Source organism: Monopterus albus, unplaced genomic scaffold (assembly GCF_001952655.1).
Source record: "Monopterus albus unplaced genomic scaffold, M_albus_1.0 scaffold31.1, whole genome shotgun sequence".
NCBI lineage: Eukaryota > Metazoa > Chordata > Actinopteri > Synbranchiformes > Synbranchidae > Monopterus > Monopterus albus.
The window spans coordinates 3,463,046-3,476,212 of NW_018127911.1; positions in this window are offsets into that span (position 1 = coordinate 3,463,046).

Sequence of the window (13,167 nt, forward strand, 5' to 3'; positions counted from 1 at the left end):
TAGGGGCAAGACGTCTTTGAACTGGCTGGCTGGGATGGGGCCTAAGAGATATGCTGATGATTTAGATGAAGCAGTTGTTGAGGTCAACTCAGAGAAATCTAGGGGAGAGAAGTAGTCTAAGTATAAATGAGGTCTTACAGATGATTTTAAAGCCATTGTACTTGAATTTAGGTTGTAAAATAAAGTCATCTAGACCATCCAAAGTGGGATGGATGCCGTCTCTGCTAATCAGACCAGGTTTTCCCCAAAATGTTTTCTAATTGTTTTTGAAGTCCGTATTGTTTTCTGGACACCACCTAGACAACCACCTGTTGAATGACCACATACGGCTAAACATGTCATCATTGGTCCGGGCGGGCAGGGGTCCAGAGAAAACTAGAGAGTCCGACATTGTTTTGGCGAAGTTACACACCAACTCAACATTAATTTTAGTGGCCTCCCACTTATCGTTAGTCAGCAGCTTCAAACAGAATTCAATGTCGCTCACTCTGGCCCCAGGAATACATTTGACTATGGGTGCTGGTGTCATTAGCTTCATGTTTCTGACCGTGGCGTCACCAAGTGGAGTTGGCTTCTCAGAGGGTGTGTCACTAAGTGGGGAAAATCGATTTGAAACTTGGAACAGGCAGGTGATGAACTGTGGGTGTTTGTTTCGAGCTATGACTGTCACCCAGCCACCTGGCTGCTTGGGAAGTGCTGGGGGGCAGCTAGCTTGGGCTGAGCTACATCTAGGAGGCTCCATACCATCTACATGGGCTCGGATAGCTGGATTGTTTTCCATGCTACAGAGCTGTGCTTCCAGTTCGATGTATGGGGAATGTGTCAGATTTGTTTAGTTTTTTTAATCTCTGCTCTTTTTGTGTTTTTCCAATATAAGCAAAATAAGTAAACATGAGGATATCAAATACTTTGTGATTGCAGCAATTTTCTGGTGAAGTGGTGCATTATCTGACAGAAATGCATAGGTGCCAATATTTTTAGCCCTGACTGTATGTATATACATATATTTTAGTTGGAAGTTACTAGATAGATATATACAGAGGTGTCAGGGTTGGCGAGTTATGCTGCCAAAAAGTGTTTGTAGTGAACTCAATTATGAGGCCAGACGAAATGAGGTAGAGGATAATTGTGGCTTACGAGGTAGGGCAGTCATCTACTGACCAGCAAGTTGGTGGTTCGACTCCCGGTCTCCCCGCATGCCTAAGTGCAAGACACTGGACCCCAAATTGCGCCCGGTGGTTCGACTGGTGCCAATGTGCGGCAGCCTCTCGTCATTGGTGTGTGAATGTGTGTGTGAATAGGTGGATGTGTATGATCTCCTGTAAAGCACTTTGGCCAGTGTAACACACTGTGAAATATGCACTATATAAATACAGTCCATTTAGCATTTTACTAGCTATAAATTAAAAAAACAGTAAAAGTCCAGGATCACAATTTGGCTCGATAATACAGTCCAAGGTCAGCGCTGGTAAACACATACAGCCAGGAGATCCACACTCAAGAGGTCAGAGAGGAGATATCAGAGGGTCGGTACACTGCAGGCAATCAGAATCTGGGGGACATAAGGCAAAACACGGTGGTCAAAACAACAATCTGGGGTCAGAACTAGGGAGTCAGGCACAAGAATAAATGCTGGAAAGTCAGAGCTGGGGTCTAGAACAATCTGGCAGCTTTCCGGTGGGGAAAAACTGCTTTTAATGGGGCGAAAACAGGTGTACAGGTGCTGGTCATATAATTAGAATATCATCAAAAAGTTGATTTATTTCATTAATTCCATTCAAAAAGTGAAACTTGTATATTATATTCATTCATTACACACAGACTGATATATTTCAAATGTTTATTTCTTTTAATTGTGATGATTATAACTGACAACTAATGAAAACCCCAAATTCGGTATCTCAGAAAATTAGAATATTACTGAATACCAATACAAAGAAAGGATTTTTAGAAATCTTGGCCAACTGAAAAGTATGAACATGAAAAGTATGAGCATGTACAGCACTCAATACTTAGTTGGGGCTCCTTTTGCCTGAATTACTGCAGCAATGCGGCGTGGCATGGAGTCGATCAGTCTGTGGCACTGCTCAGGTGTTACGAGAGCCCAGGTTGCTCTGATAGTGGCCTTCAGCTCTTCTGCATTGTTGGGTCTGGCATATCGCATCTTCCTCTTCACAATACCCCATAGATTTTCTATGGGGTTAAGGTCAGGCGAGTTTGCTGGCCACTTAAGAACAGGGATACCATGGTCCTTAAACCAGGTACTGGTAGGTTTGGCACTGTGTGCAGGTGCCAAGTCCTGTTGGAAAATGAAATCTGCATCTCCATAAAGTTGGTCAGCAGCAGGAAGCATGAAGTGCTCTAAAACTTCCTGGTATACGGCTGCATTGACCTTGGACCTCAGAAAACACAGTGGCCCAACACCAGCAGATGACATGGCACCCCAAACCATCACTGACTGTGGAAACTTTACACTGGACCTCAAGCAACGTGGATTCTGTGCCTCTCCTCTCTTCCTCCAGACTCTGGGACCCTGATTTCCAAAGGTAATGCAAAATTTACTTTCATCAGAGAACATGACTTTGGACCACTCAGCAGCAGTCCAGTCCTTTTTGTCTTTAGCCCAGGCGAGACGCTTCTGACGCTGTCTGTTGTTCAAGAGTGGCTTGACACAAGGAATGCGACAGCTGAAACCCATGTCTTTCATAAGTCTGTGCGTAGTGGATCTTGAAGCACTGACTCCAGCTGCAGTCCACTCTTTGTGAATCTCCCCCACATTTTTGAATCGGTTTTGTTTCACAATCCTCTCCAGGGTGCGGTTATCCCTTTTGCTTGTACACTTTTTTCTACCACATCTTTTCCTTCCCTTCGCCTCTCTATTAATGTGCTTGGACACAGAGCTCTGTGAACAGCCAGCCTCTTCTGCAATGACCTTTTGTGTCTTGCCCTCCTTGTGCAAGGTGTCAATGGTGGTCTTTTGGACAACTGTCAGGTCAGCAGTCTTCCCCATGATTGTGTAGCCTACAGAACTAGACTGAGACACCATTTAAAGGCCTTTGCAGGTGTTTTGAGTCAAATAGCTGATTAGAGTGTGGCACCAGGTGTCTTCAATATTGAACCTTTTCACAATATTCTAATTTTCTGAGATACCGAATTTGGGGTTTTCATTGGTTGTCAGTTATAATCATCAAAATTAAAAGAAATAAACATTTGAAATATATCAGTCTGTGTGTAATGAATGGATATAATATACAAGTTTCACTTTTTGAATGGAATTAATGAAATAAATCAACTTTTTGATGATATTCTAATTATATGACCAGCACCTGTAGTCTGAACCAAAGCCCCAGGGACTCTGCTTCGTTATCACCAGGGAGTACTGCGGGAATGGAGCTCCATAGTGGGGGAAAGGAACCGGTTAGCTCCCCTGATAAACCAGAGCTCCAGGCACCCAGCGCACCAGTTGAACCTTTGTACCCCGTTTTCACCAGGGAGTACCCCGGGAATTGAGTTCCATAGTGGGGGGGAAGGGAACCGGCTAGCTCCCCTGGTGAACCAGAGCTCCAGGCACCCACGCACCGGTTGAATCTGTGTACCCACGCTTAAGCCCCCTCCCTGGGCTAAACAATTTAAAACCGCCCAGCCACAACTTCGTGCCCCTGGTACTCCACATGGAGTTTCATGCCTCTGGTATTACTCTGTGTGGGAAGAGAAATTTTTCTAAGTCCCAATATTGAGTACCAGGACCACAGGTCATTAATTTTTCTAAGTCCCAAACAGGCCATGCTGGAGTACCACACATCTCCGGCCAGGCTCTTATCATCTCTGGGCCCTCACACTGACAGAAGGGCCAGTTCACCAAATCTGCTTGGCAACAGGCTCCAGTCCTCACGTGTAGAAGAAAAAGATTTTTTTTTATTTCGAGTTTTCTGAATTCTGAAGTGACATTTTGATTCTCTATTGCCACCTCATAATAGATTTGTGTTTTGCACCATTGTAGCTATAGTAGAAGTGGTGGCCCTCACAAAGAAGTCACAGAACGTGGGCCACACAAAGGCATAAAGACGTGTGTGTGTGTGTGTACAGACACACATTATAGTATTTGTGCAGAGCAGGAGTTGGAAAGCTTCAGAACCTGCTTGAGAAACATTGGGTTTTCAAGATTTCTTCAGTAGTCTGTTAATGTAATTCTAACAGCACATCTGACAGTAGCCAGCAAAACAGCTAATTCAACATACTTAGTGATCCAAAACATAACCTAAACAATATGGTTTAGGCTAAAAATTGTACCACACTATATCCATGGCAACATCAACTAGCCCATAGACACTGCAGCTCCTGTTCAGTACAAGTAGTGAATTACACTGTAGGCAGCAACCTTGAGCCTGGTTTTAGCCTATATTTGTTTATGTTTTGGAGCACTAAGTATGCCAAATTAGCTACTAACAGATTGCTTTTGCTATGCACTATTGGATTTACTGACAACTATCCCTGAGTTACTTTGATACTAAAGAATTCATTAAAATGTAATGATTTTCAGGCAAGTTCTGCAGCATTCCAACCCCTGCTTATCTCATAATTACAAGAAAAAGCTCATAATTATGAAAGTAAATCATAATTCTGAAAAAAAGGTCTCATAATTACAAGATCCTGATCTCATAATCATGAGATACCGAGTCCTAATTACGGCTCAGTTTCCCAGTTTGATCGTTTTGTCCGACAGTCAGAAACACAAAGGTCTTGAATTTAAAGTAGGACAAAACAGAGAAATGCAGTAAATCTCAACATTTATCATCATTAAGAAACCAGAACTATTTGCCATTTTTACCAGAATTAATTATTACTGATTGATAGTGGACTGACAAAAAATCAATCATCTCATTTGTTCCAACTCTCTTTTGAGTTTTGAGCTGTTTGGTTGGACAAAGCAAGCAATATGTCAACTTGGGCTATGGGAAGTTGTGCAACTTGACTGTTTTCTGACATAGAAGAACTGAACAGAAAAATAACTACACTGAATGCATTTTTTGGCTAAAGTTCAATTAAATTTGTGCCAAATTTTAGAAGAAATATTCATTCTAATTGGAGCAAGTGGTGAATGATTGCACTACTGTGATCGTGTCATTCAGTAGCACTGATGCACCATCAGAGGGTGTTACTGACCCTCTTAATGAACAGCTTCAGGAAGTACAGCACATGCCACATGGCTGCCTGTTTACTTGAACCCTGCCCTACACCAGTGACTACAGTTTACTGTGTTGACATTCACTTGGCCCCTCCGAACTCAGATAGGGTGACTGATGTCAAAACAGACTGAAGAGTTATATAATGCTCTCCATCATCACTGGCATCCGTCAGCAGCAGCTGGGCCTGACCAGTGGCGAGTGTAAGCACTGCCTTTCATCCCTGAACAGCACTGATTAATTACCTTCTTGAAGCCTGAGAGCCTGAATTCCACTGAGCGTCCCTGCTGGCTGCTGACCTGCAGGGGGAGGATTCTGGTGTTCTCCTGGCTGGTGACAGGGACTCCAGCTCAGAGATGCACTCAAGAGAGACGGCAGATACTGGGTAGAGAAGAAAACACTGCAGTGATGTCAGAGGTAAAAAACCAATCTGGGACAAAACAATTTAACAGAAACATGAGACATGTTTAACTTATTTTTAGTTTCATTTAAGCGAAAATATTTAATCAATCATAATATTGTGTTAGCAAGACTTTCTATTGATATATTCAAACACTGAGTCCGGTTTTGTCATAACGCTGCCCATTACAACCACATGTGAAATAATTTTGATAATTGAATAATTGTTGAATAATTAATTTTTAAGTTAAATAAAAGCCAGTTGGAATTGTAATGGTCACCCAAAAATTATTCACCCCAAGTACAACCTCAGTCTATCACTGGGCTGTTGGGGTTCAAAGATGCCATAACACAAAATGATTAGGGAGAAGATTTAGTAATTTACTCTTCTCCCAAATGTGTCCAGCTGCTCTTTGGAGTTTAACCAGCAGCTGTCTGATAATGAGCCAGATTGCCTGACCTTTAAGCACCTACTGTTCAAATATGCTCAGGCTAAAAGATATGTCCAGCATTATTTTTACATTTTTTGTTGTCAAAAGAATTCCACAAATAGGCAAAACCAACACCGCTGCCTCTCAAAACCTCCTGACCTACTCACACTCTCATCCCTACATCCTTTTGTTCCTGTGGAAGCATACAGTAAGTCCTTCAAATGAGATATCAATGTACACATTTATTTAAAAGAGGGGCTCAATCATTTCCTAAAACAGCTGGGCTCTAGTTTTTAAATGTGTCATTTAAGAGGAGTAAATATTGCATTTGTTGGTCATTGTTTACAAGCAGTGTTTCTCGCAGCAGGCCGGTGTGCAGTGTGTGGACTGAGTCAAAATAAACTACAGTCTCCATGTTCATAGTAATAAACTGTCACCAGACTGTAACGATGTTGCCAATTGATTTGTTTTTAATAGTTTTTGGAGCTGTATGACAAAGAGGAATAAAGTGTGTAAGGCTGTGGATGAACACATATGTGATACTGTTAGTTTATTGCTAGATTTGGTCTTTTGAGTGTTCTTTTTTAATACAGAATCTTTTATGTGCCTCAATGGTCCCACACCAGGGGTTTTTTCAGGCAAAACAGTGTTGCTAATTTACTTAAGGTAATTTATGGTATCCGACTTTTACGCACCTATTGTACAGAAGTAGAGAAGCACTGGCTGAACACTCCTCCAGCCTGAGCTCCCCACAGCTGGCTGAGAGGAGGTTTCCATCTTCTGGGTGTCAGAACAGCTGGTGGTGGAGGCCTGTTGGAAAGGCTCACGGCTGACTGCTCACCATGGTGTGGAGCGCTGATCTCCGGGGAGGCTTCACTGGCGGGGGGGGGGTTTGGGTCAGCCCATTCTGGGAAGGCAGGCTGGAGACATAAACTAAACAAGCACTCGCTCTGGAGAATAATGCGCAGGTCTACACAGTGGTGAAGGTGGTGCATGGTACAGCACATGTCTTCACACCTCAGCCACCATCTTTTTCCCTCCCTGTCAGTGCAAGTTTTAAGACTGCTCCTAGTCACACTAGTCTGTCCATTCATCATCAGCATTTAGCAAGTACAGGCAGGACTGTTTGGAGTCCAAACACGAGGCCGCTTCTAAAAATGAAAGCTGAACCTTTCTGTTCAGCACGAAGTAAACTGCGCTCATGGCTGAGGACCTGGCGGGCATGACTTATCTGTGTGGCCCAAATACTCGAACACAGACATACTGTATCTCTGAGGATGAGAGCTACACTTTTACAGCCTGGAGTCTAAGAAACACAAACTTCTCCCAGAGAGTTCAGGGACCCCAGGAAGAGCAGTGGATGTTTTACATCAGTAAATATAATAACAATAAGAAGAAGAGGAACACCTAATCAAATCAGCATAGATGAAGCTTGAACTGAGTTTCCACTTTCAAGCTAAATATATGTTGATCTGACATCTCTGTGGTCAGGTCCCTGCAAATTCCCTCAAAGATTTAAGGGCAAGTATCCACCTCAACCAACTGCAAAAGTAAAATGCTGCTTAACCATTGATGATGCATCAACAATATAAAGCTAATATAATTTATAACAGTGTTGCACTCACAGGTATTGGTGGAAGTAAAAGTAGCAATACCACAGTGTAAAAAATACTCTTGTTCAAAATGTTACTTAAAACTACAGTCTGAAACTTTTTTCAAATATTTTTGTTGTCAAAATCTGCTCCAAAACTTGTCTTAATGTGGAGAGGTGCTGTCGAAGCCAGAGATATTAGCGTCTAATAGATTTTGAGCAGGACTGACCTCTGACCAGTCAGAGATTTTCAGTTATTTCTGCTTGATGAGTACGTTTTGTTACCTACTCATTTCTTGTAATTTAATAACGGCAAATATCTGAAGAGCTGGGCAGAGTGTGGCGGAGTATAGTAGAGCAGGGAGAGGGAGTGCTGGGTGGAGCAGAGTGGATTGATTTGGAGCTTCATGCTGGTGCTACCTTAAGTTATATATTGTAGTTTTAAGTGAAAGTACAAAAGAGCTGGCATCAAAACTACTTAAAGTACTAAAAGTAAAAGTACTCATTTTGCAGAACAGCAAACTACACATATTATTGGACGATAATTATTGATGTATTATTGTGTACATGACATTTAATGCTGCAGTAGGTAAAGGTGGCACTAATGTTACCTATGTTATATATACTTATAATTTGGAGTACGTTACGCACTCCTAGATAGCTTGTGAAATTCCCACTAGGCATCAATAAAGCTTATGATTATAATGTGTTTTGTTTTATTCACCTCATTCTGAAAAGTAACTAAAGTTATTAAATTAATGTGCTGCAAAAAAGTACAATATTTTTCTCTCAAATGTAAGTTGAGGCAGCAGAAAATGAAAATACTCAAGTACACATACCTCAAAATTGTACTTAAATACGGTACTCCAGTAAATATATTTAGTTACTTTCCAAGTCTGCTCACAAGGGGGCATTGTTCTGCTTTGAGTACTTCTATTTAATCTTTTGTTTAATCCCTCTGATTAGTCCTGTCCAAATCTCAACTTTGCTCAGGATTTTGTGCATTTCCTCATAACAGTTTGGTATAATCCATCATCATTTCTCACCTGAGTATCCTGGTCCAACAGCAGTGCTCATGCAGAATGAAATATCCTTCCCCATCAGGTCCGAACTCTACAAGAGAAGCCACAGTTTACTTGACTTCACTTGCAGCACACACAATGCAGTGTCAACTATTAACTTTTTCATTATTATGTCATTATGCTGCAGTACAGTAAATCAAAACTTGTGTCTTAAGTCAAAGAAAATATTTTCCTGGATTTGCAGTGGAAATAAGCAAAATGATCTCATCTGACCGCTGTTTTTTATTTGTTTTGAATAAAATGAGAGTTCAGTCACCACTGGACTCACTCACTTGTTAACATGTTCTGTCCTTTGGTCTCTTGCAGACTGAGTGACATTAATGGAGCTTGGCCCTTTCAGCGTTCGCTCACATGGCTGTTTTTTTATGAAGGGAAACGTCTCCAGCGGCGGCCCTTCATTTCTCCACAGGCGAGCTGACCGCGGACTTCCTGGAAAAAGGCCGGTGGGTGATTCACAGAGCAAAAGCCATGAACCAGGCTGGCAGCATCAGATGACCTTCTTTACACTCATCATTGTTTTGTGAAATAGGAATTTAGCTTTTTTTTTTAGGTTTCTGTATTCATTTTTATTTGATTTGAATGTGAGACAGACCATATGTACCGGGGAGGATACATAACAACATTCATCATATAAAACAGCTCTACTTCAGAGAACAACCTTTATCAATTCACTTTATCACAGCAGTTACAGTGGTTTGTTTGCACTGCCAGCAGAGACTGTGGTGGATTAACACAAATATTTGGCTGCCTTAAATTTAGTGACCACTCAGACCTGTTTTACTTATTGTTACTTAACTTGGATGTTTGAGCTTCACTGTAAGAATGATGTATCTGCGGAGTCCACTTTCATCTGCTGAAGGGGGGAAGTTTCTATGTGCTCACCTAAAGAACATCACTCAGTTTGGAAGCCAGATGCACAGCACACATACACTGAGGATGGACTTTTCAGTGAAGCAGAACGCCTTGTGTCAGGTAGTTAAGCTTTTGAAACAAACAAATTTACATATTCATAAGTTGTGGAAGAGTTTTAACAGGTCATTTTTTAATATCAGTCACAGACTTGAAGAGAAGAGAATCTTTTGTCTTCTGTCACAGCACCGTGCCAGCGATTCTGTCATGACAAACAGCAATTTGAAAAAGCAGCATTTCTGGAAATATCAAAAGCCTAATTTTTCTTTGATGGATATTAGAGCGTGATGGATAAATGGGGCAGTTTTCGATTATTGGCAGTGTCTACACTAAAGAAATGCCAAAACACAGTATGCTTGAGGTAATTTAGAAACTGTGTTCCCTTTACACTGTTTACCAAAGACCACTGACATGTATCTTTCAATTTTGAATTGTGAGAAAAGAAAAACATCATGGACACTCATCAGTACCTCATATGGTTGTACTATAAGTTTAACATGGTTCAGTATTAAGTCGAATTATGATCCTGTTATAAACGATGTTTTAGGAACATCAGTTTGTGGCAGACTAAACACACGTACCACTGTACACACATAGACGGCCATAACTCATGTGAAGTAGAGGGCACTGCTGGCCTGCGTGCCTCTCACTTAAACAGCTGTAGAAATAAATACGCTATAATTATTAAAGGTGGAATGGGACTGGGTGATACATTCATCTCTCAAGACTCGCACATGGTTAAAGTCATGACTTCATTTGTGTGCTTTCAAGGACGGCAAAAACAAAGCCTCTTTAAATTTCAAAACTGAATCATTTCCATCTGAGTTTAGTCCATGTTCTGGGGTCCATGCGCAGTGGACCCCAGAATGTGGACGTAACCCTGGAAATAAAACAAATTTGCCTTGTGTGGCAGGTGAGCAACATTCAGTGGGGGAAATAAACAGAATAAATGAATGTATTAACGTTATGGAAAAAAACGTTCTCACAATACAGACATTGGAAAATCTCCTACTGTTTCCCCTTAATACATCCGTGGGAAGAATGGTCTCCATCATGTGATTCGGTATCCAGCTGTTATAATATATTAATGGGACGTACAAGGGTTGAATTTAGTTGTTTTTTTTAAGAATCGGTCCTATTGGTGTTTGTGTCTGGTTTGAAGATAAACGAGAACACTCTACTGGAGGCACACAAAGTTGTGTTGGCTCCTTACAATGTAAACCACGTGCCCAGGTAACGTTAACATTAACACCTGATCATTCTTGTCACACACCGAAGCCTTTCACTGTTTTATTTTATTTTCCTCTGCTGATATCTTTAGTGATGAGTGTTTGCATGTCATTTCTTTACTATCGATGTTTAAACATGGCAGATGGGTTTCATTCATTCATTCATTCATTCATTTTCTACCGCTTAGTCCCGGAACGGGGTCACGGGGGGGCCGGACCCAATCCCGGCCAGCAATCGGGCGAAGGCTGGGTTTCATTTTGACTTCTAAATAAATCTGCAACTAATAATGTTGAGAAAACAATCTCATCACGTCCCATTTAGTAGCTTTTCTGGAGCTTTCCATCGTATCATACAGTCTCATTTGTCATGGAGCATTTGAAAACTTTTTGTCCATTCTGGCACAAGGTGAAGAAATAAGTTGGGACAGACGACACATCTGACCCAGCTGTCAATACAAGCTTTTGATTCTTTGACAGTTTGAAGTCTTTTTAACTGGCACAGCAGAACCAGCTCCAGTCCTTTGGCATCTGGTTACATGATTAAGTTAAAGCTGTAGAAACCTGCAGTCCCTGTGTCTTACCCACCTGTTTACACTCTTCAGGTGTCATGAACGGATGAAGTGTCCTGAGCTGCAGCATCTGAGCGCCTCAGAGCCACTGACCCCAGAACAGGAGTACGACGTGCAGGGTAGCTGGAAGGAAGATGATGCCAGTAAGACTTCTTCTGCAGTAAATGTACAGACAGAACATGCTCTTATTCACCCTCTAAAGCAGTTGTTATAAATCTGAAGCCTTGCCAGACTTAGCCTTAGATTTTTTTTTCATGTGAATAACTGGACACCTTGGTTTCTCTGAAAACTACCTAAATAAAACGGAGAAAAATCTTTGGTTGAGCCGATCATACAGATAAATCTGAGAACGTCTTACTTTTGTTAACTTATTCTAAGTTAGAGTAACAAGTTAACATTCAGAACTTTTACAATGCCTAAATAAATAAGCTAATACATTGTCCAAATAACAGAAGCTTATTTAATACAACTTATGATAGGATAAAGTGAAATGTGATTCAGTGACAGTTGCATTATGAGGTCAACACTGCTTTCAAGTTCTGTCCTACTGGCTTCCAAATCATTCCTTCCAGACAGTTGTACCATCATCCATTTTGCTCCTATGCGTGAAAATGATATATAAAGTGTGTCTCATTATTGATGTGATATGGAGGGAGTCTGTGCATGGCTGTGCACTTCTGAATTTACACGACTGTTCAGGAGCACCCAGTCGGCTCATGTTTCAACCCATACAGTGTGCATGCGGAAATCGCTGCAGACAGTGGCCGAGCAGAGCTGATCCTGCACCAGTTGTTGTCACTCAATTCACACAAAATAGTTCATATAACAAAGAGTGTGACCTTCTAAGAGAAAGGAGTTGTGAATTTGGACACACACAAACCTATTTCATTCATTTTACGCCATTAGAACAGCTTCGCGTGCGCGCGCACGTGCACGTGCGAACACGCACGAGACTGTGCACAAACACACAGAGGCACACACTGGATTAATACAAAACTGATATGCACTTGATCAAATCCTTCCATTATTAGCAAGTCACCCTTTAAAAAAAAGTGGAAAAAGTGCATTTTGGTTTTTTTTGGCTGCAGGCTTCGAAAATGAAATCATGTCACCATCTGGTGGATGACTATTAGAATTACAAGTTGGAACCAAGTACTTCAAAATTCATTAGGAACAGAGCGCAGTGCATTGCTTTATTGTAGGATAAATATGGCATAAAAAATAGCGTTTTAATGGGACGAAAAATGTCTGGAGGGCAATATTTGTATGGATTTGTTTTTCTTAGCCATTTTAGGCCAATTTAAGGAAGTGAGACCTCAATTTTAAATTTAAAAGAAAAAAATATCATTGGCAAGTTTGAGCTACACTCATTCAACATAGCCAAAATGGCTTGAAAATAAAAATGTGAAAATGACAAAAATGTACTTAGGGAGGCATAAGGGTTAACATCAGATAAATTGGGCCCTAAAAGAGGTCAACAAAAGATAAGGAAACTCAAAATACAGCAAACCGAACTGTCCGGTACCTCAACGAAAACCAACTGACCTAACAAATGACACACATAGGGGAACATATATACTGGCTGGCCAAACCAATAACACGCACAAGGGGTAGACCAAAAACACTACCAAAATAATCAACTAATAAACATTAAGCAGTCTGCTCTCAAATATTTCCTTTAAATGTGAAGAAATTAACATAACTTGACAAATAAAGTTCTAACATAAACTACCAACAAATTAACTTTCTCCCAAACACTCCCCTTTCTTGTATT